Source organism: Ascaphus truei, chromosome 3 (assembly GCF_040206685.1).
Source record: "Ascaphus truei isolate aAscTru1 chromosome 3, aAscTru1.hap1, whole genome shotgun sequence".
NCBI classification, from domain to species: domain Eukaryota; kingdom Metazoa; phylum Chordata; class Amphibia; order Anura; family Ascaphidae; genus Ascaphus; species Ascaphus truei.
The window spans coordinates 210645253-210668850 of record NC_134485.1 but is presented as its reverse complement, the minus strand read 5'-3'; the positions used below and the strand labels follow the sequence as shown (position 1 = coordinate 210668850).

The 23598-nt window shown below is 43.8% G+C and overlaps 1 protein-coding gene across 3 annotated transcripts in view; it reads right to left on the bottom strand.

Moving 5' to 3' along the window:
* The window catches only part of SCIMP (SLP adaptor and CSK interacting membrane protein), a 111506-nt gene that overhangs the window by 70063 nt on the left and 17845 nt on the right, over positions 1 to 23598 (bottom strand). For 2 of the 3 annotated variants that reach the window (XM_075590015.1, XM_075590017.1), the window contains one exon: positions 21090 to 21226. The gene's annotated coding sequence lies outside the window, so the exon portion shown is untranslated. Of the gene's footprint in view, positions 1 to 2874; positions 2957 to 21089; positions 21227 to 23598 lie in introns of those variants that run through there. The other variant, XM_075590018.1, reaches the window with a different exon arrangement.

The following is a 23598-nucleotide window of genomic DNA, read 5'->3' as shown; positions in this document are numbered from 1 at the left end:
AATGGGCTTCTGGAAGGCATCAGAGTCTGTTGGGAGAAGGCTGTTGAGCGTAACTGGAGGATGTGCCACTTCATAGGTGGAGGGATGTGGAATATATCCCGCTGGCACCGAAAACTGTGGGGCGTGAGATTTGCTGTAAACCCTGCGTGCTTCCCGAAAGCATTTAAACGAATGCTGGGAAAGCTGCAAGGCCTCTGTAAACTTCTCCTTACCTTGGTTCAGATGCTTCTGGTGATACGTCGCCATGGCAACGCGGCGTCAAATGATGCCACGGGTCATGTGACGTCATTGCCCATGGCAACTTGACGTCATGATTTCAGGACGTCAGAGCCAAGGTAAGCGGGGGGGGGGGGGCGAGGAGAGGGGGACAGCCGGCAAGGGGGCGCTGGGAAAAAAGATTGCTCTCCCCTGAGCTAAGGTGTGGTTTCTTAAGTCTGGAGCAGTGAGCAAGCTTAACCCTTTCACTCCCTAGTCTCCTATACACTCCTTCACATACCTTCCCTCTGAGTGTTGCTCCATGCACACTCCTCACCAGAAATATCCCTCCCTTCCCGGGACAAAAAAAAATCTGCATTTAGGTGTAGTCTACTAACCCTATGCTGGACCCGAAAAGAGAAGCGTTGAAGGGTATCACTGTGTCACTCTGGGGTTGGTGAACTTCATAGTATGAAGCCATTTAAGGGGAGCATGGTCTGTGACCAGGGTACATGTGGTGCCCAGGAGGTAATACCTGAGCTCTAACACTGCCCACGTTACAGCCAAGCATTCTTTTTCTATCACTGAGAAGGCCTGTTCTCTTCTTTACAGTTTCCTCCTCAGGTATGGAACAGGACATTCTTCCACACTTGTCTCTTGGGACAAGACGGCCCCTAAACCTACTTCTGAGGCATCCACCTGAAAACCAAGGGTTTCCCAAAGTCAGAGCACTGGTTTTGAACTGGTTTTGGTATTTTCCCTCCCCGAAATGCTTCCAGTTGTCCATTAAACCTTATTGGGTGCTACCTTTTTTGCTAGGTCAGTAAGTGGATGAAGGACAGTGGATAATTTGGGTACAAATGTTCTATAATATCCTGTCAAGCTCAAAAAAGCTCTTACTTGTTTCTTTGTTGTTGGCAACGGAAAATCCATAAGTGATTGTACGTTACTATATACAGGTTTTATTTTCCCATTGCCTAGTGTATAGCCTAGATATCTTGTCTCATTTTTACAATTGAACATTTTACCGGATTGGCATTAAGGCCTGACTCTCTAAGAGATCTTAACACTGCTCCTACTTTGGCTAAATGTGATTCTCAATCTGTAGAATAGATGTTGTGTACCTGTTATGGAGTATTAACACCTAATCCATAAGACTCTAGAAGGTAGGGAAAAAAACTCCAACGCACAGCCCTGGACAAAGTAGGTCCCACAAAACTAATAAAAATATCAAATGCTTTATTCTTCCATAGTTAAAAAAACGGAGCGCATATCACTAATTGACTCTAGAAGGTAGAAGGGACAGCGTGTAGCACAAAAGGCATAGTCCGAAAATGAACCAAACCAAAAGGAGTGGCGAAAGCATTTGTTTCCTGTAACTTTTCTGTTAAAGGGATCTGCCAATATCCTTTTGTCAAATCTAATGTGATATATTTGGCCTTTCCTAACCTCTCTAATAATTAATCAACCCTGAGCATGGTGTGTGTTTCAAATTTAGAAATTGTATTTACTTTTCTAAAATCAATACAGACTCTTATAGACCCATCAGGTTTAGGAACTAATACAATGGGGTTACGCCATTCGCTCTGTGACCTTACTACAACATCCAATTTAAACAAGTTTTTCCGTTCCAGTTTAACTACTTCCCTTAATTGTCAGCACCCATTCACAGGGACTGCTGCATTCCTGGCAGCTCATTAGCAGTCAGCTGTGCGGGCTAAAGAACATGACTCCTGCAGCCTATAAGTAGCCACCTGTCCCTCACCTCAGGGCTTTCACAACTTCATTGTACCTGGCTGGAGTCGGTTGTGTTGTAGGCCCAGGTTTCAGCCTCAGGATTCAGCTTGTTTCCAGCCCCTGTTTCTGACCCTCTCCCTGTTATTGTTTTATTGTGTTATTGCCCATAAGCAATAAACTAGTTATTGCCTTTAGCTTGAATTGTAGTCTTTGCTCCAGTCCTACTCTTATCCTAGCTCCAGTCCGGTATCCTGTATCCAGTGTCCTATGGTTCAGTGTCCAGTTTCCTTTGTACTCCTTTATTCCTGCCCTGACTTTGGATCTGGACACCTGCCCAGCTCTCTGCTGCACCCTTGGTTAAATCTACACTTCAGACGCGACAAGTGGATTTCTCCCCTACAGACCTGATATACATTTTTCAGGAATACGATTGTAGATTGTCTGGTGATTCAAACTCCATTTTGTCTTAACTTCTATGGTATACAGTAAACTTGCTAAATTACAAATAGAATTTTGAGTTTCAGTAGAGGTCAGGAGAATGGAATGTTGGGAGTAACAATCGTTAATTTACAGCAGGAAATGGACAGAGTGATAAAGATAGGTATTAGAGATTCGAAAAATAATTAATTAACTATAGAACATGGACAGCATAATAAAAAATATGTATCAGAGATTAGAAAAATAGTTAATCTTTGTGGAACAAGATTAATAACATGATAAAAATATGTACAGAACAATAATATTTGGAACTACTAAGAATAGGGAGATTCTGAGAGGGGGTATGCAGAGGAGACCTACTGATCCTACCCTAAACAGATTGTAGGTAAAGTGGTCTCAATTGGAACACCGGAATCAGCAAAGATCCTACAATCATCCAGACGGACTGTAGGCAATGTATGCAAAGGTGAAGACAAGAGACTTGCTTTGGGAAAAATAACGTACTTTTATTCAGGCAAACTTCCACCAACATAAAATATAGGCTTTTGCTAGCCAAAGTTCCACTTTCCCAGCGTATGAAGGTCCATATACATCTATATATAAAAAACAAAGAAAAATTACAGCGCCTTACTGCACAGAGATTATACCATGTATAACCTGCTAGTGTGCTAGGTTTGTGAGTATGGAAAATTAAACCACTTATTGGCTATATGATGGTGAAAATAGAGAAGCATAGACCAACACAATTAGCAATACCTGCTACATAGCATGAGCCAACCATGCAATAATGGATAGGAGAGTGAACAGGTGACAAACTACAAAGACAAAAAACAAACAACAACAAAACAAACCCCATGCAATACAAAAAAAGGAAGGGATAGGAAAGGGGGGAGGGAGGATAGGAAAGGGGGAGGGAGGGGAGGAAAGGGATAGGGAATGAACAAAAGGAATGATAGAAATAACAATAAAAAGGTAAAATATATGCCAAGAAAAAAGTAAACATGTATACAGGCATACCCCGCTTTAAGGACACTCACTTTAAGTACACTCGCGAGTAAGTACATATCGCCCAATAGTCAAACGGCAGTTCACGCATGCGCCTGTCAGGACGTCCTGAACAGCAATACCAGCTCCCTACCTGCACCGAAGCTGTGCGCAAGCGGGGAGACTATAGAGCCTGTTACAAATGCATTATTTACATCAGTTATGCACGTATATGATGATTGCAGTACAGTACATGCATGGATAAGTGGAAAAAAGGGAGTGCTTCACTTTAAGTACATTTTCGTTTTACATACATGCTCTGGTCCCATTGCGTACGTTAATGCGGGGTATGCCTGTATTCATAAAAACGCTGGAGACTCCAAGAAGCTTTCCACAGGAACAACTACCTCCTTCATCTGTCCGCGAGGCCCAGGTCCCGGTCGTGATTGTGGCTGAATCACACATCCTTGGCCCTTGTATGTATGTCTTTATTTATATAGCGCCATTCATATACATAGCGCTTCACAGCAGTAATACACGTGACAATCATATAAATAACAAATAATACAAATAACACACCATGGGAAGAAGTGCTTCAGACATAAAACAAAAGGAGTCCCTGCTCTGAAGAGCTTACAATCTAATTGGTAGTTAGGAAGAACGTACAGAGGCAGTAGGAGGGTATCCTGGTAAGTGCGTCTGCAGGTTGCCAAGCTTTATGTATGAGGTATAGTATCAGCCACAGAGCTACTCATATGCTTCTTTAAGCAGGTGTGTCTTAAGGTGGGTCTTAAAGGTGGATAGAGAGGGTACTAGTGGGATATTGAGGGGAAGAGCATTCCAGAGGTGTGGGGCAGTAGTGAGAAAGGTTTAAGGCGGGAGATGGCTTTAGATACAAAAGGGGTAGAGAGAAGACATCCTTGAGCAGAAAGCAAGAGTCGGGATTGTGCATAGCAAGAAATTGGGGCTGAGATGTAAGGAGGGGCAGAATAGTGTAAAGCTTTAAAAGTGAGGAGAATTGAATGTGTGATGCGGGATTTGATAAGAAGCCAGGAGAGTCATTTCAGCAGGGGAGATGCTGAGACAGATTTAGGAAAGAGTAGAGTGATTCTGGCAGCAGCATTTAGGATAGATTGTAGGGGAGACAGGTGAGGGGCAGGAAGGCCGGACAGCAGGAGGTTAATGGTATGACTTGAATGTTTGAAGGAGGAGGTAAAGGTACCGAAGTAGAGGGAGGCGTTAGAAATGTGTGTGAGCGTAAGGATTATAGTAGGAGTAAGAGGTTTTAGGAGATGGGAGGAAATGGGGTGAAGAGGGCAGGTGGTAGAACGAGAAGAGGAGATCAACAATGACAAATCCTCCTCTGTGACAGCGGAAAAAGAGTCAAGGAGGGTAGGAATAAAGATAGTTAGGAAGAGGTGTAGGGTTGGAGGGGGAAACAGAGGGGATGTCCTGACGTATGGATTCCACCTTTTCCTTGAAATATTCAGCAAAGTCCTGAGGTGAGATGGAGGAAGAACAACAGGCAGCCGAGGGTGTTCTGAGTAGGGAGTCAAAGAAAGAGAAGTGTCGGCGTGGGTTAGACTTTTGCGTGTTGATTAGTGAAGAAAAGTAGGGTTGTTTAAGCCTGAGAGAGGGCAGAGTTAAAACAGGATAGCATACATTTGTAGTGTAGGAAGTCTGCGAGAGTATGAGATTTCCTCCAGAGGCGTCCAGAGGAACGAGTGCAGGAACGCAGCATGCGCATGTGGTAATTTAGCCAGGGTCTGGGGTTACAAGGTTGAGAATGACAGAGACAAAGCGGGGAATGTACATCAAGAGAGGAGGATAGGGCAAAGTTGTAGTTCCTGACCAGGTTGTCAGGGTCTGGAGCAGTGAAGTAAAAATTAGTGTATAAAAAGGGATAATTAAATAGTGCAAATTAGTGTCTGAATACTTCAAATAGGTACAATAAACAGTGCAATAAACAATATAAATACAGTGTTCCAAGCTTTTATGCAATTCCAAAAATTCACAAAAACATTTCCCACCCAACAGGATGCCAGATAATATCAGGGATTCAATCTCTGACTTCACATTTATCCCAGTACATCGACTATCATCTACAAAAATATGTGGTCAAGTTATAATCGTACTTTAGAGACACGACACAGATGTTTCAAATTATGAAAAATATCCAATACCGTCATTACACATAAACTAGGATGTGAAGCAATTATTAGAACTTTGAAAAAGGATCCAGACATGCCAGCAGCATTAGGAGAGTTGTTAGTTGAGGGTATTATGTACATTTTGAACAACAATTTCTTTACATTCGATCAGCAGTTCTATTTGCAGATATGTGGTACCGCCATGGCCACCAGATTCGCACCCTGTAACACCAACATTTTCATGGACATTTGGGAAGACGATACGATCTGGTCCGGTTACCAATGGAGTATGGATCTGGTGCTCTGGCTGCATCTGGAGTGGCACCCTGGATGAACTAGAACTGTTCAGATTGTATCTTAATAGCAACGATAGAAATCTACAATTTACCTTCAAGCAAAGTAAAGAACGGATAGATTTCCTAGATCTTGAGCTTTATATAAATAATAACATGATACAGACAAAAACATATTATAAGAATGTCCAAGCGAACAATTACCTTTTGGCCAGTAGTCATCATGATCCCAATTGGGTAAGAAATATCCCAAGGGGACAATTTATTAGGCTAACGCGTAATTGTTCAAATGAACAAGTATTCCTGGAACAGGCTGAAACCCTAAAACAGACATTCTTAGACAGAGAATATACTGTACTAAAAAAGAATTAGACTTGGCAATGCTTAAAGTGAATGATATTAATAGATCTACCCTTTTGGAATATAAAAACAAAACTCAAAGACAAAATGGAGTGCCGTTTGTTACCCAATATAACAAATTGGCACCACAGATTAAATACATTCTAAATAAACACTGGGGAATTCTTAGTAATTTTTTTTATATATATATATATATATATAACTTAAATTTTATTGAAAACATAATTTTACATACATGGACAAACAGCAACACATTACAAGTAAATCACGGATTTACAGCAATAAGAAAAACAAGAAAAAGGAGGGGGGTACACACCGTGGGGAGGGAGTTGTATGGTGTCCTCTCTTTCGTTATCAAATTCCCTATGGGATGTTACTGTGTGGGTTATGTCTTTGCGAGGTTACCATTTAGCCCCGGGCGTAACTTATTTCTTACCGGGGGAGAGCTTATGCCAATCTGTAGTTCCCTTATGTCATAATTGAAGAAGGGTTTATAGGGGGAGTTGGAGGGGATGGGGGGGTGGGAGGAAAGATTTATTTCTTAAAAGATGTTCTCCCAGAAAGACCACAAATCTTTTTCAGAAAGGCTGCCAACCCTAAATGTAAATTATCACCAAGCTGTCCTATTAGTAAGGATTTATTTTCCACCAAGAGTAATGTATTGTAAAGGGATATTTTGTCTGTTCCAGACAGTGGCATAGCTAGACAGGTGCGGCCCCCAGGCACAAAAAAATGTCTCTCTCTCTTTTTTCTACCCCTCATGTCTCTCTTTCTGTTTCTCTTTGCTCTCACTCTCTCTCTCCCTCATGTTTTTCTTTTCCCTCTTATGTATTTTTCTCTTGTACTTAATTTTCTCTTTGTGTCCCTTCCTGTGTCCTTTCCATGTTTGTTTTTACCCCTGTGATTTAACCCTTTCCCTCCCTCTCACCTTTCCCAGCCTGTCTTTCAGGCTGCAGCTCCAGCCCACACTGCACTACTTGAGGCCCCGCCCTCTGACCTAGGCCTCGCCCACCTACGGAGGAAGTAATTTCCCTCTGTGCTTCCTTCCTGCATCTCAGGCCCCGCAATGTGCCGCCAACAGTGGGGAAGAGCAGGCCCTCCAAGAGTGCGGGGCCCCGGGCTTTGCCCGGGCTATAGCTACGCCCCTGGTTCCATATGTACTGCTTGTGAGTTTAGTTCAAATAGGAAAACTTTCAGTTCTAAAAACACACTAAAAGAATACCAATTAAATCGCATATTAACTGCCACAGCAAGTTTGTTATTTACATGCTTGAATGCCCCTGTGGCCTGCAGTATATTGGCACGACTAGTCGAGCATTACAAAGAAGGATATGTGAACATATCTATAATATTAAAAGGGAACTAGTGACCCACAGTGTCTAATCATTTTCGACTTAAGCACAATATGAATCCAACAGGGTAAAATGCTAAGCTATAGAATGTCCTAAGGCATGCTGAAGAAGGGGTGATAGAGTTAATCAAATTTCCAGAAGAGAATCATATTGGATATATGAACTCAAAACTCTCACCCCCTATGGGTTAAATGTTGAATTTGATTTGGCAGCGTTTCTTAGAGAACAACTTCATTTCTATATGTCATACTGGTGAACTTTTTCATATGATGTGCGTTCCACCATTTGTTACCTTATATCGTCAAACTTCGCACACACTCCGTATCTTGGTGGTGTGTGTTTATCCATTTATTCAAAAAAAGTCCCAGTTAAATAGTCCCAAAATCAGGTGGTCCTCGTCGATACTCATCAGTATTGGTGTTATCATCATCCAGCGCCATCCGTCTGTCCAATGCAGTCGTGTCCTCCCAGTCAAGTGACGGCGTAATCCAGGGTTCTCTCTAGGGGCTTCCTTCCCCCATCCGATTGGTCCTGGATAGAATCATCATACTGCCACGTTGTCTTCGGTGGTGCGAACGCTGATGCAACTTTAAACAACCTTAGTCAAGGTTAGTCAAGGAAGATGCTCGGCAGCTGAGAACGCCGCTGAGTTCCGCAGATGGTTTACTGATACCGAGTGGAATGAAGCTGCTCAGAGATATCACTTTCGTCAGGGCCTCTCTGAGCAAATTAAAGACGAACTGGCCCGGGTGTTTCCGCCAGAGGAGTTTGAGGAATTTGTCCGTTTGTGCATTCAAATCGATTGAAGGCTTACTGAGAGGAGATTGTAGAGGCAGGGGTTCATGTCAAACAACTTCAGGGTTAGATGCTAGCACCCCAAGATGTACCAGGGAAACTGAGGTCGAGCTGATGCAAGTAAACACATTGCGAGGACCTATCTCTCCTGGAGACAGGAACAGACACCGTTCAGAAGACCTCTGTTTGAATTATGGGAATGAGGGACACTATCTTGCTGATTGCCCGAATAAGTCCTGGCGGTCCTCTTTTCAGAGCCCTAGGAGAAATCAGGTGCATGGCATTTCCAAGACTGTTCTCTCTGCCTCTCAAAGTAAAAGTAACCCTCCTTCTCCACATCCACACCTTCTGGTCCCTATTGTAATAGAGGAGGGAACACATAATTTTTCAACCACCGTAATGGTCGACTATGGGGCGGCAGGGAATTTTATTGACATTGAATTTGCCAATAGCCATTCGGTACCCTTTATAGACAAGGAATCGCCAGAAAGGCGTGGACGGTTCTCCTTTGACTTTTGGACCTGTTACCCATGAAACAAGCAATTTAACAGTAATCATGGATCCCAATCATCATTTAGTCTTATTCCTTCACCTTTGTTCCCGGTGATTCTGGGAATGCCATGGTTCATTATCCACAACCCACTAATTGAATGGAAGACCAAGATACTCACTTTTCCCTAGAGCTCTGCCAGCTAGTCTGCCTACCTAAGACTCCTACATCAGAGTATATGGGAATGCATAAGATTTCTTCTTCCCAAGAAAGTCTACTGCCAACTCCGTTTTTGGATGTGTGTGACAAGAAGAACGTGGATACGCTTCCCCCACATCGTTCCTACGACTGCCCCATTGAACTATTACCGGGTGGTGCCATTCCTTTTGAGAGAATCAATTCCATCTCAGAACCAGAATTGAAGGTTCTCAATGACTACCAGCAGGAGAACTGTCAGGGTCCCCCGTAACGCACCTACCCGATCCTCCAGAGGGATGCGCGGACTCCTGTCAGCACGCGCACATCCACAGGATGGACAAGCCTCCCGGACGCACGCCGGCCACTGCAGCCAGGACCAGAACCTTGGCAGTGCACCCGCTGCCCGCCACATTCCCACCACACACCTACCGCACGACGCACGCTCCCCGCGCATGCACAGAAGAATAGTATCAGGGACGGGTCCAGCCTCAGCTGTACTTCACCTGCATCCAAGGTAATTACAGCCTATCATTTATCTACCTATTGCTAGTACATTGCCCCTGCCTCCTCTCCATTGGTTCTTCTCCCTATTTATATCCACCCAGTCCTCTGTCTTGTTGCTGAGCATAGACCCTTGTCTATGCACCATGCTCATTGCAGCCTGAGTTTTGCCTGTGTCTGAACCTGTCTTGATCTCCGTTGTGACCCCTGCCTGTATCTGACCTGTCTCTTCTACTTCCCTGGACTTCTGTGCGTTATTGGACTTCTGCTCTCTCCACTCCACGACCATGGCTTATGGACTACCACTATTCTGCTCTCTCCACTCCACTACCATGGCTCCAGCGTCATAATCCCCAAATCGATTGGACAGGGGTCCTGCCTATCCGTTGGAACTTCCAGTGTCAAGGCAGGTGCCTGTCTTTTTCCAAAAATCTAGCAAGACTACTGGTGCCGGAAGCAGGGAATCAGCTGCCCGAAATGTACAAAGACTTCCAGCATGTCTTCGATAAAAGGCAGGCTGAAGAACTACCACCTCACCGGCCCTAAGACTGCCCTATAGATCTTCTGCCTGGAGCTACTCTTCCCAGGGGTTGATCCTATCCTTTGTCTGTTCTGGAGACCAAGGCCATGAAGCAGTACATTCGTGGAATCTTCAGAGGGGCTTCATCCTGAAGTCTTCTTCACCCGCTGATGCAGGGTTCTTTTTTGTAAAAAAGAAAGATGGGTCACTCAGGCCGTGTATTGATTACCGGGCGCTCAACAAAATAACAGTTTAAAAACGTTACCCCTTGCCTTTAATCTCTGAACTTTTCGATAGACTCCAAGGGGCTACAACCTTTACGAAACTAGATCTACAGGGAGCATACAATCTGATAAGGATCCGTCAGTGGGACGAGTGGAAGACGGCTTTCAACACTCGGGAAGGTCACTACGAATATTTGGTGATGCCCTTCAGCCTTTGTAATGCACCCGCGGTATTCCAAGATTTTGTGAACGAGATCTTCAGGGATCTACTTGACCAACAAGTGGTCATATATCTGGATGATATCCTAATTTTTTCTAAAGACACTTCCGAGCACCCGGATCATGTGAAGCAAGTCCCCCAAAGACTCAGAGAGAATCATCTCTTCGCCAAGCTGGAAAAATGCCAGTTTCACCAGACTTCTACTACCTTCTTGGGGTATATCATATCTAACACAGGACTTGCCATGGATCTAGACAAGGTCTAGGCAATCATAGACTGGCCACGCCCGCTATCCCTCAAGGCTGTGCAGAGATTCCTCGGCTTCGCAAACTACTACCGGAGGTTCATCCAGGGTTTTTCATCAGTGGTAGTGCCCATTATGGCATTGACCCAAAAGGGAGCTGATCCGGCCCAGTGGTCTCTTGAGAAACTACGATGTGGGAAATAGGGAGCTCCTCGCTATTAAAATGGCTTTGGAGGAATGGAGACCCCCACTCGAAGGCACAGAGACCCCCATCACTATCTTGGCGGACCACAGAAACTCTATATTGAGGGTGCGGGCCGCTTGGGCTCACATCAAGCACGATCACGATGGTCCTTGTATTTTAGCCGCTTCAATTTCATCATCTCGTACCTGCCTGGTTCCAAGAACATAAAAGCGGATGCACTCTCTCGGCAATTCCTCGTGGAGGATAAATTGGAGGATCGCCAGGAGACTATACTCCCTCCGGCTTGTATCCTTTCAGCTAACATCTTCAGCGCTCTTCCAGACATGACAAAGGCACAGAGCAGTAATCCAGAGGGCCTCAGGGTAACAGAGGGATGCGTGTTCACTCCTCCCATTTTCCACAGACAAGTAACGGAATGGGCTCATGCATCCAAGATGCCGGGCCACCGCGGTACAAAGATGACTATCGACCTAAAACTAGGTATCAAATTACAGTTTTTATCGGGTTACCATCCACAAACCAATGGGCAAACTGAGAGAATGAATCAATCGCTGGAGCAGTTTATCCGCTGTTTCATATCTGACGCCCAGGACAATTGGGTGGATCTTCTCCCGTGGGCGGAATTTGCAAATAACAACTTGCGCAACGAATTCACGCAACAATCTCACTTTTTTATCAACTATGGTTTTCATCCTTCCACCTTTCCTTCCTCAGTTCCCAGCTCGGGGGTTCCTGCCTCAGAAGAGAGAGTCCAAGTTCTCCAGAAGTCTTGGTTAAAGATCCAAAGAAACTTGAGACATGCCATATCGCTACAAAAGAGACATGCGGATCGAAACCGCCGGGAGATTCCGACCTACATCCCAGGACAGAAGGTCTGGCTTTCCACAAAAAATATCCATCTTAAAGTATCTTCGCCCAAATTGGCGCCAAGGTTTATCGGACCTTTCCCCATAGTAGAAAAGATTAACCCAGTCGCCTACTGGCTAAAGCTTCCCCCGACAATGAGGATTCCTTCAATATTCTATGACTCACTCCTGAAACGGTCTAGTCCAGGTTGTAGTGAGCATCCGTGACAAGAACCTGTAGAAGGGTTTCATCTGACCCTCTACTTCCTCGGCAGGTGCTGCTCTCTTATTTGTGGGGGGAAAGACGGTTCTCTACATCCCTGTATTGACTATCAGGAACTAATAAGATCACGGTGAAGAACAGGTATCCCTTACTTCTGATTCCCGAACTTTTGGAAAGAATTAACTCGAGAGGCACAAAAGATTAAAGGTATTATTTAAAAACATTGGTATTTGCTTTTGAATGACCCTTTACTGAAGAATGAAATCCCTTTAGTACCGAATGTGATTTTTAGGAAAACTAATAACATGAAAAATAAGTTGGCTCCTAGTGTCATAAGAAAAATGTAGAAGACAGACAAAAATGAGGATAGAAATTTTTCTAAAATTGCGGTTAGTTTCTTAAAGTTTGCTAAAGCATTTTTTGGTTGTACTTCCTGTACAGCATATAAGTTTAAATCTAAAGAAATCTAAAAGAAAAATCATTTTTTAAGTCAAATACGAGAAAAGAGACTTTCAAAATAGATAGATTTATATGCTGCAGGTCAGACTATGTCAGACCATAATATACATTTTGGAATGCCCATGCGGGCTCCAATATGTTGCTAAAACCACTAGACCTATAAGAACACGCATATTGGAACATCTGACTGCCATTCACAGAGGCATTTTAATTCACAGTGTGTCTAAACACTTTTTAGAGTGTCATAATTCTGATCCCACGGGTTTTTATGGGAATAGAGTTGGTGCAACAGCATTCGAGGTAAAGACAGAGAGTTTTTTGCACCAACATAGTCCCCTCTGGTTTTAATATTGTAACATTAATGTTTTTAATGTTTTTATGTATGTTTTAATGATCCACTGTTTCTTATTATTTTCTCCCCATTTTTCCTCATATGTTGTGCCTCTGGGGTATTTGAGATAGTTCGTTAATAGAGGAAGTTAGTCTGTTTCATCTTGATATTCTATTTATTTATATATGTATCGTAGTTTATTTTTTGCATATAGTGATTGTTTTTTGATTTGTCTTCATTGTGTAAGCTATGTCTTATTTAAGGCTTTTTAGCACAGCTGTGTTTTTAAATTAATGAATAAACTGTAATCATTATATATGTATGCAGCACCTTATCGGCAATTTGTGCCCATCTGCATCCAATTGTTTGATTGAGACAGCCTTTAAATAGTATGTGGGTGAGGTAAGGGTTAACTCCTGATGAAGCGGTGCAAGCTTAGAAACACGTAGAGTGACCAATATGGAGGGAGGACGTGTGGGAGCAGAGTCCAAGGAACAGCCTTCACTTGCCGCTACCCGACAATACCGGAGGCAGGAGCGCACTGGGTAGTGACGTCACACAGCCGGGAGATCGAGGAGATAAGCAAGTGAAGTAGCGAAGCAGGGGCTTCCTGGCAGGAAGCTAACAGCAACGCAGCATCTGAGTGCCCCAGAATGACATCATAGACTCTTAAACCTACAACTCCCTCTGTTTACTTATTGCCTGTGATATTTACGTAAAGTGTGAGTATTCTGTGTAATAGCCCACTAAAACTTTGTGTCTTTTGGAATATCAATATGTCTCCTTTTTTGTCTTGAGGAAACATCCACATGCAGCACTTGGGGAATACAGCCATACCTGAATATACACAGAACTGGGATCTTAAAGACATATCAACAGCAAGAAGAAACACCACAACCATTGATTTGATGAGCTGTATTTGTTCTTTTCACTAGTAAGTGGGCTGTCATATGAGCCAAGTTCAGTGTCATATCTTCATTACTTAATTACACAGTGTACACTATATTGTGTTTTTCTCTATTCTGAGAGATTTGTGGGCTTTGCTCATTTCTAAAGACGTTTTGTAAAAAAATTCTCTGGCATTATTGCCCCAATCACCCGATTCAAACAGAAAGAATTCCCCTTCAAATGGTCTCCTGAGGCAGATGCGGCATTTGAACAGTTGAAGTCACTTTTCACATCTGCCCCTATCCTCATTCATCCAAATCCAGAACTACCATTTGTCATGGAAGTGGACGCATCCGACTCTGCTGTTGGTGCCATTCTGACACAAAGAATTGGAACCAAGATGCTCCTTCATCCCTGCGCTTTCTATTCGTACCAAATGTCAACAGCTGAAATAAATGATGGAGCGGAAACAAGGAACTTTTGGCAATAAAAGCCGCATTCTCAGAGTGGAGGCATTTACTTGAGGGGGCCAATCACCCGGTTGCCGTCTTTACGGATCACAGGAACTTAGAATTAATTTGATCCGCAAAGAGACTGTCTGCTTGACAAGCCAGTTGGGCTCTATTCTTCACAAGATTTCAGTTCCACATCTCACAACGCCCCGGCTCCAAGAATGGGAAGGTTGATGCCATGTCATGGTTATTACCTAATCCTTGTTCATATAAAGTGCAGGAAGAAACTATTCTAACAAAGAAACATTTTCTGGGAGTTACGTTTTCCGCTGATCTCCTCGCATAAATAAAGGTAGCCTACTCAAACGACTCTTTTCTTAATGAACCTCCACCGGAAGCTGAACTATTTCTACGTGATGGTCTGTGGAACTGTAAGGACTTCGTCCCTAAGGAGGTAAGATTAGAGGTGCTCCAATTAATTATAACTCCAGACCCGTTAGTCACCCAGGCGTCCTCAAGACACAGGAAACGTTGTCCCGCTCTTTTTGGTGGCCTAAAATATCACAAGATGTTGAAGACTATGTCCTCTCCTGTGATACCTGGTCTAGGACCACGACTCCTCGAGCATCCCCTATGGGTTTGCTTCAGTCTCTTCCGATTCCTACTCGTTCTTGGGGGACCATATCAATGGATTTTATTGTTGACCTACCCAGATCAAGTGGACATAATACCATTCTTGTAGTAGTGGATCGACTTACAAAAATGGCTCACTTCATTGCTGCACAAAATCTCCCTTCAGCAGACTAAAGAGCCAAGTTGATCTTGAAAGAGGTATTCCAGCTCACGGGGCTCAAGATGAGATCGTATCTGATACAGGGGTGCAAGATTCACTTCAAGATTTTGGAGAACTTTCTGTTCCTCTCTAGGAATCTGTTTAAATGTATTGTCTAGCTATCATCCACAACCGAAGGACCAACCAGACATTGGAACAATACTTACGATGTTTTGATTGCCATCTCCAGGATGATTGGATTGACTTTCTACCTCTAGCTGAGTTTTCGAAGGAGACCCAGGATTCATAGTGAGAAAGACAGAAAGAGGATGAGTAGAGGTATGTAGGTAGGCGATAGATTACTGCCACGTGGACAGGAAGAGGAGAGAAAATCTGGACAGTTTAAGCCTCAAATGAGGGAGGAATAGGAAGGGTTTTTTAACGGCAGAGAGAGGAGAGGAGGAGCCCAATGCCTCCACCCCTGCCATCAGAGCGTGGAGTATGAGAGAAAGAAAGACCACCATAAGAGTGTCAGCTTCCATTGCAGAGTCAGACAGAGTGAACCAAGTCTCAGTTATACAATAGAAGGAATGTGTAACGTCTGTATGCCCACAGACCTGGCCAGTCCCCAGTACTGAGGTGGGTAAGGGTATAACACGCACCCACAGCAGTGAGGGTGTGCCCGGAGTATGGTAAGATGCGTTGCCGGGCCTGGTGAGAAAAGGGTTAACGATATACTTGCTGAGTCCGGGGTGCCAGAAGTCGGAGGGTTAAGGTCCAAGAGCCTAGGGTCAGGGGCAGGAGAAGGCAGCGTAGTGAGGTCCAAATCAGAGTCCAGGAGTAGAGAGGTACACGTAATCAAGCCGAGCCGAGATCAATCCAAGGGTATCCAAACAGGGCAGGGACAGGAACAAGAGCTGCAACAGAGAGCAGAGCTAGGCATAGACACTGCACACAGGAGCCACAGAGAAGCTATGCTGAGCGATGACGGAGAGTGCAGACTGGGGTTATAAAGGAAGGAGGGCCAATGGTAGCAAGGGGTGTAGCGGAGGCCTGTCTGGGTCCTCGCAGGGATAGGTCCAGGTGAGCAGGGAGGGAGACAGGGGTGGGATTCCTGGTAATAGCCTGCAGCTGATGGGGGGCGGCGCCAGCAGCGCGGGAGGGCTTGTAAGAAGATCGGGTGCGCACGCCCTCTGTAAGGCTGCCGTGCGCGTGCCCCGGTCGCGTGCGTGCGGATGCGGCATGCGCCGTGGAGGAACGGCTCAGCGTGGGACAGGTAAGAGGCTGAGGAAGCGGGGAACCGGGGCAGAGAGCCGCCGTGGGGCCAGAGGTGACGGGGACCCGCTGAGAGGCGCATGTCCCCTGATCCGTTACAGTACCCCCCCTTGAGGATCGGACTCCGGACGATCCTTCCAAAGTTTGTGAGGAAATTTCCGACGAAATTGTTTGAGAAGAGCTGGAGCATGACTATGATGACAGAGTACCCAGGAACGTTCCTCCGGACCATATCCTTTCCAATGAACGAGGAACTGAAGTCTGCCCCTGGACCAACGTGAATCAAGAATGGACTGGACTTCGTATTCCTGTTGTCCTTGTATTGTGACGGGATTAGGTCTCCGAGGACGGTCCGGAAAGTGTACATTTTGGACAAAGGGTTTCAGAAGGGACACGTGAAACACAGAGGGTATCTTCATGGTGGGAGGAAGCGAAAGATGATACGCTACCGGGTTGATCCGTTCAAGGACCTTGAAGGGATCCAAGAATCTAGGAGCCAGCTTCTGGGATGGAGTTTTGAGCGTGATATTTCTTGAAGATAGCCAAACTCTGTCTCCAGGTTTGTATAGTGGGCCCACCTGACGTCGCCGATCTGCTTGCGTCTTTTGTTTTTGGACGGACCCTTGCAAGGCTCTTTGAATCTTTTTCCAAGAATTTTGAAGATTGGAGACGTGAGTATCCGCTGCAGGAATACCAGAAAGGAGGGAGGAGAGGGGAAGACTGCTGGGATGGTACCCATAGTTAATGAAGAAAGGCGACTCTTGCGTGGACTCATTCTTCAGCGAATTAATAGCAAACTCCGCCCAGGGTAATAGGTCCACCCAATTGTCTTTAGAGTCTGACACAAAGCATCTGAGATACTGTTCCAAGATCTGATTAATTCTCTCCGTCTGGCCATTGGTTTGCGGGTGGTAACCCGAGGAGAAGAGAAGGGAAATGCCAAGTCTTTGAGAGAACGCTCGCCAAAATTTAAAGATGAATTGAGTACCTCTGTCTGAAACAATAGAAAGTGGCACGCCGTGCAACCTGAAAATTTCCTTAGAAAAAATGTCAGCCAAGGTAGCTGAATTGGGGAGACCCTTGAGGGGTATAAAGTGTGTGTGCTTAGAAAACCTGTCCACTACCACGAGGATCGTATTCATCCCCAGAGAATTTGGAAGTTCCACAATAAAGTCCATGGAAATATGCTTCCAAGGCCGTTCTGGAATAGGAAGAGGCAGGAGGAGGCCGGAAGGTTTGTGTCGGGCGGACTTGATCTGAGCACAGACTAGACAAGCTCTGGTAAAATCAAAAATGTCCTTGTTCATTTTAGGCCACCAAAAGGTCCGTTTTATAAGATCCACTGTTCTCTTGAAGCCTGGATGACTAACAGATCTAGAAGAATGCCCCCACTCTAGGATCTTGTGGCGAAATCTCCTAGGAATATGAACCTGGGCTTTATTGATCTCATCAAGGATATCAAAATTATTGGCAGAAATAATATATTTTTCAGGAAGAATCGTCTCAGAAGATTCGTTAGATCATTCCTCCGTAGAGAATTGGCGAGAAAGAGCATCGGCTTGATATTCTTGGTACCGGGAATATAAGAAAACGTGTAATTGAAACGAGAGAAAAACAGTGCCCAACGTGCTTGACGGGATCCCAGACAACGAGCCCCCTCAATATATAATACGTTTTTGTGATCGGTGAGAATGGCTACTGGCTCTTTGGTACCCTCGAGGAGATGTCTCCATTCCTGCAGAGCTAATTTGATAGCCAAAAAGTTCACGGTTCCCGACATCATAATTTCTCTCGGCCGAAAAGAATTTCCTGGAAAAGAATCCACATGGATAGAGTTTTTCTTGTGAAGAGGATCTTTGTGAGAGTAGTGCCCCAGCTCCCACATCAGAAGCGTCTACCTCCAGGGTGAAAGGTAGGGATGTATCCGGATGCCGAAGGATGGGGGTGGAGACGAAAGCTCTTTTGAGAAACTCGAAGGCTTTGATGGCTTCAGAAGTCTATGCTGTCGGATCAGCACATTTTTTGGTCAAAGCCGTAATGGGTAAAGCGATAGTGGAGAAATTACGGATGAATTTTCGATAGTAGTTAGAGAAACCAAGGAAACGCTGAACGGCTCTTAGGGAATTCGGCAATGGCCAATCCAGAACAGACTTCAATTTCTCAGGATCCATGGTGAAACCCTTATCAGAGATTATATAGCCAAGGAAGGCAGTGGAAGATTGGTGGAAGAGACATTTCTCCATCTTCGCGTAGAGGCTGTTAGCACGCAGCCGAGAGAGGACCACCCTGGTGTGACGAATGTGTTCTTCCAGGTTCTTGGAGAAAATGAGGATATCGATAAATATACGATGACGAAGATTCCCAGAATGTCCCGGAAGATATCATTCTTAAATTCTTGGAAGACGGCAGGGGCATTGCAGAGGCCGAACGGCATCACTAGGTATTCATAATGACCCGTACGCGTGTTAAATGCAGTTTTCCATTCGTCACCGTCTCGTATTCGGATGAGATTGTAGGCTCCTCTCAGGTCGAGTTTGGAAAATATAGAGGCTCCCTGAAGCCGGTCAAAGAGTTCCGAAATTAAAACATCTAAACACTTATTTGTAGACACAATTTAGTTAAATTGAGATTCATTTGTCAGGATCAATACAGCCTTAGATCCTTGTTTTAATGTTATATTTCTTTTGTTAATATATGTTTTTTATTCACAATTTGTTTTAGGGGTATAATGGTTAGAATATCATCTGTTCATTTTTGATATGTTACATATTTCAAATGCATGTCCGATATCCCTTTAACTCATTTGTTGTTTTTATGTTACCTTTCATTCCCTGCGATGCTTGGTATACACTCCCCACACTTTGGTGAGCTTGTTCAGTAATCAAATATGCAGCAATTAAGTATGCAACAGGTGGGAGTTACTGGGTGTATACAAGGCAACTATAGGCTAGAGCGCAGGGTCTGATGGGTATTTTAAGCCGGTGTTTTCTTCATTGTTCATGTTCTCTTTGACAAAGCACGGTGCTCCGTGCGAAACGCGTCAGAGTGGCTCTGTTGGCTGTCGGGTGTCAATAAAGCCTTTGCACTTGAGTGATTTGTTCCTGGTCTGATTCCTTTCTGCGTGGAAGTTGCACCGCCTCATCTCTTCGGATCTCAAGTCTCAGTTATAACAAAGCGAAGCAGAGAGTGAGAGAGAAAGAAGTCATGCACAGAAACGAACTTGTTAGAAAGGGATCGAGGATTCCAAAGGGCACAGGAGAAAGGGAGAGAGGAGGGAGCTTGACAGGGGATGGATATGAGGTTAGAGGGGTTGACATCAGAAGGAGTGGAAGTTGCATGTGTGAGACGAGGACGAGAACATGTAGAAATAAGACATGGACTAGGATTGGATGAAATATCCAAAGAAGCAAGGAGGAGAAGCATGGAAAGAAAGAGAATGTGTGACGATCATTTGTAGGGGTGTGTTTATGTGCAGGGGGTATAGCTGTGTTGTGTCAGGGGGTGCAGGTAAAACCGGAGTTCATGTGAACTGACAAGTGGCGAAGGAAGAAGAGATGGAGATATATGAATAGAGTTAGAGACATAATGACGCTGGTAGAAAGAAGTGCGTATTTTGAGAAGAAGTGAGGTCACAGTAAATATAAATAGTAGAGGCGGCATGACTGCAATAGTTTAGTGAAGAGATGTGCAGTCTGGGATAGACAATGTCCTCCTTTCCAGTGTAGTTCAAATCCAGTATTCAGGGCCAGTCGGTGTTGTCCACTTCTTGCTCTATTCCTGTAATCATCCCTGTTAAACTCCAGACTGTATGCTACTTAAGAAAGGGCTGCTTTACATGCAGGCTGCTACATACAGCAAAGGCTGCTATGTCTGTAGTTATATAGCTCTAACACATCACCTGACTTAATTAAGTTCAGCCCAGCCAGCTCAATTAGCATATGTGAGGCACATTAAAACAAATGGTATTTCTAATCACAGTCATCCTACCCAGGTGTTAGCATGGGAATTTACTAAACATTTGCACAGCAAAGGGTCACTTGGAGACAGGGTTTAAATATGTCCTACCTTAGAAGAGAAAAATTATGTCTGCTAAGGAAAGTGATGAGTCCAGTAATCCAATAATCATCCCTGTTAAACTTCAGACTGTATGCTACTTAACAAAGTGCTACTTTAAAGACGGGCTGCTTTACATGCAGGCTGCTACATACTTGCTACAGTTCTCTAACGCTTACTATTTCGCGACTTTTGTGAGTTGCCATTGTGACGTGGAGAGGAAGGGGTTAAACTGATTTGCTATGCATTACTGTGTTTGCCCTGTCCCAACCATTTTTATCCCCATCTGCAGGCCATTCCCTGCCTGCCATGTTAAAAGGAAAAGATGCATTGCTTGCCATACCCTCTAACTGACACATGATGGCAGTCTAGCAGCTGGCATTTCAATGAGAAATACTAATTCTAGAATGAAAGCACCCAGAAACCTGATTTTTGAGGGGCAAATACAGTGAACCACTACATGCACGTACGTATAATTTTTACAGTTATGACACGAACAGAACATGGTGTTTTAATAAAGTGTGTATAAACTGCAGATTGTAAATGTAAGGCAGGGGGTATTTTTTGTTAGTCCAAGCAGGAATTACTTGGACATGCAGCTTTATATGGGTGAATGAGCTGGGGGTATTTTTATGACGGAGCCTCAAAGGGGACTCGCTGATTTAGCATCTCCCTGTCTAAAAGAGTGTCAGTGATGAAAAGACCCAGAGACAAATAATGTATGCTGGCACACAAAACTGGCATACTGATGCACAACAGATGTCAGGCTAGTGACACCTGTGGGATACAGAAAGAAAGGGGGAGCACAGGTAGATGAATAGTATTGTGATGTATATAACCTCTAATGAATAGTGGTGGGGGTAATAAAAATAGAAACACACTTACACGGCCTTGTTTAAATGCGGTCACATCAAGGTTTCTTTGTAGTCTTCTTTTCTTTATTTCTGCTGTGGTGATTTTCTTTCTTCTCAAGTCGAGGTATATTCCTAGGTTCACCAACGACTTTCCATTCAGACGTCACCCTCAAGGCAAACAGATATATACAATGTTTAAGGGAGAATACAAACAATAATATTGAGTGTCAGGCTGTGATAATAAATAAAGCAGCAAATAACTGCAGTCACTCACACGGACAGGTGTGAGTGCAAACTATGGGGGAGGTATCTTTTCTTTTCCCCTCACATGGAGGGTATCACTGTTCAGTGTCTTATAAGCACATAAAGATGGTAGGCGGAGGCAGTTAGCTGCGCACCACGCAGAAATCAGACCCAGCGGCACCAAGTTATGGGTGTAGCCCAGGTATGCTAAGTGGCATGGGCGTCAACCTGACCCATGCACCCTGCCCACCGGACAGCCCTTTTGACCGATCTTATGAACTGTGGGTAAACTGGCTATTGGTGGGTTAATGGTTCCCACGAGGGGGATTGGATCCACATGTTAAAGATAGCTTTGAGCAGTCTATAACTGTGGCTCCCCACATATCCCCAGTGTGATTCCTGAATTTTGATCCATGATGTAAAGATACAAGGCTTTGTTCCAGCACAGTGGCAACTGATCCAGGAGTGAATGGGTTAATAACAATGTAACCAAGGATTTGCCCCAAACTTCGGGATTCGTTAGCCCTGGTGACTCTGGAGCGAATTCTAACGAAGTTCCACAAAATACTTTGAGGTGGCTGAGATATCAGATCAGCAACTTGTGATCTAGCCATGGGACCTTTAAACCAAGGCTGCATTTCTTGCACTTGCAAGCAAAGGACAATTTATTTCGTTCCAAGGACATTTATTTCGTTCCCTTATCCCAGTAAGTGTTGTTTTAAGTGTATTCTGCAGATGTCGTGTGTTTGTCTATTAAGGAAATAAATCACAATTTATTTTGCAACTTGTTCTGTTCAATCAAGTATCAAGAAATATAAATGTGTTGATAAAGTTGGTGTCCATCGTGAAAGCCATTTTTTATCTTGTCCCAATAAACTTTTATTGTATTGATTTGCGCTATGGAGCATGTGCTTTCCTGTTTTGTTTTATACATCTATATATACCTGATGTCCCAATGCATCAAAGACACACACATGTGGTCTCTACACAGACCAGGGAGAGAGAGAGAGAGAGAGAGAGAGAGAGACAAACACTTCTCTTTCCTGCATTTTTGGGCAGATAAAGATATAGAAGAGACCAACTTTCCTAATTTAGGAGATTTCAATGTAGCCTGTTTAGTTCAGTATGCAAGAGATTGGTTATTCAATATCTTAATCTATTCAAATAACAGTCTTGAATCTGCCTTGCTGTACCCTATTTCTTTGGCTTACTGCATTCATCTCTAGCATCCTTACCTGAGAATATGAAAAACAATATCTTATTTTAAGACTCTCTCATGGTTTGTCAGATGCTTAGGAGAAGATTAAAAGTAAGTCCTAACCACGTGTCATGCTTACCTATCAGAGGAAATCCAGAGTTCCCTGCTGCAGATATGCATGACGTATATAAAATATGGGAGAAATCTGGTTTGGTCTCTATGTACAATTTCATTGACCAACTCACCCAGTGTATCCCTACTTTTGAGGTTATTAAAGAAATCGTCTCTATTGAACAAAAAAAATTATGTTCTTGTAATGGAGGCATTACAATATATTCTTAATGTTCTATCTTTAACTCCTAACCCTTTTCAAGAACCCAATTTAGACACTATTTGAAGGCGCTCGGTGAAGAAAGGATTCTCCACTGCCTTAGTAACAGGTATATTTAAAGGGGACAGAGAAAAAGATATCTGAAAGGTTTTGTTAAACAGGTGGAGTAGGTATTTTCCAGACACTACCGATTGTGAGGGCAAGTTTAAAAGTTATAGTAATGTACTCTTTCAATGGATTTAAAGGAACTGCATTTCAAGTTTCTTCATAGGGCTTTCATCCCCACAATGGTTTATCGGAAGTTCCATCTAAACTCCAATGGCAGTTATCCAAAAAGCAAACAGCTGAAGGCAGATTTTATTCACATGGCATTGAAGGAAAACAAAACATTTCAGGGGAAAGGTTATGGGATACATTAACACAGGGGTGCGCAAACTTTTGTTGCTGCGCCCCCCTGCCTGCTCTCTACACATGCTCGCGCCCCCCCCCCCCCCCCTTACCTTAGGGTGGCATCAAATGACAAAAAAATGCAGAAAATTAGTGCATGTTGAGGATAAAGTATGAGTATTAAACTAAAGTACTGTATGTACAAAACATGTAAGAACAGGATCCTCCGATATATTGGGTCATTGTATAAGATATAACAAAGGAAAATATTTCTACTATGATATAATGTGCCATGGTGCTTGTATGATAAACTGCAAATTGTTACCATGCTCGTGTGTATTGCAATTTTCTTTGGATACACTAAATAAAGAAATGTACAAA